The sequence below is a fragment of the Amaranthus tricolor genome, chromosome 9 (assembly GCF_026212465.1).
Source record: "Amaranthus tricolor cultivar Red isolate AtriRed21 chromosome 9, ASM2621246v1, whole genome shotgun sequence".
Taxonomy (NCBI): Eukaryota; Viridiplantae; Streptophyta; class Magnoliopsida; order Caryophyllales; family Amaranthaceae; genus Amaranthus; species Amaranthus tricolor.
In genome coordinates, this window is record NC_080055.1 from 9,122,872 (window position 1) to 9,123,731 (window position 860).

An 860-nucleotide genomic window follows, 5' to 3' on the forward strand; every position below is an offset into this window, starting at 1 on the left:
CTTGCTTTTTAAAAAACAATTTGTAAAAAATATTATGTTAATTCATATATTACTCTAAATCACTATGAGACCTTAAACTTAGGATGATTAAAGCATTTGAGCACAAAAGTCATGGTCATAAAACAAACATGTTACATTAAAATTTGATTAGTACAGTGAATGAAATCATAATACTTATGTTAGTGTTGACATAAGTTCGAAATAATCGTACCACATGGTACATTGATGGTCAAGAATAAACACTTTAGAAGAATTTTGCTCAAAGCCTCAAAGTCATGTTTAAATGATTAAAACTTCCACATTTGGGTTTCTTTTTTAAAAAATATCAATATATTCACGCATGATTACAATTTAGGGAAGAAAACGAAGTAAATTAACTGATAATGCGGTTAGATAATCTGTTATAAAATAAATATGATAGCTCACTCAAAAGATTAATCTATTAGTTGAGAGAGCCCATTCACTTATAAACCCCACACTAATTACATTCACAATTGATGTAGGAACAATGGACCATAAGTCCATAACAATTGACCCCCATAAGGCCAACGTCCTTGTTGGGACATGGCTGTATTGGTTCATTGTTACGTTGGGTCACGACTGGTTCTTCCAAGCCACCCGCTTCGGTCTGGCTCTGATACCATTGTTATAGGACAAATATGATAGCTCACCCAAAAGACTAGTCTATTAATTGAGAGAGTCTATTTACCTGTAAAAGTTTACACTAAATACATTCACAATCAATATAAAACAAATTTCCATAACATAATATTCATAAAGCAAGAATCAGTAACAGAGTAACAGTGTCCATTATTGTCTCTATTAAAAAGGATGATATCAATTCTCGTTTATTTTGGCAT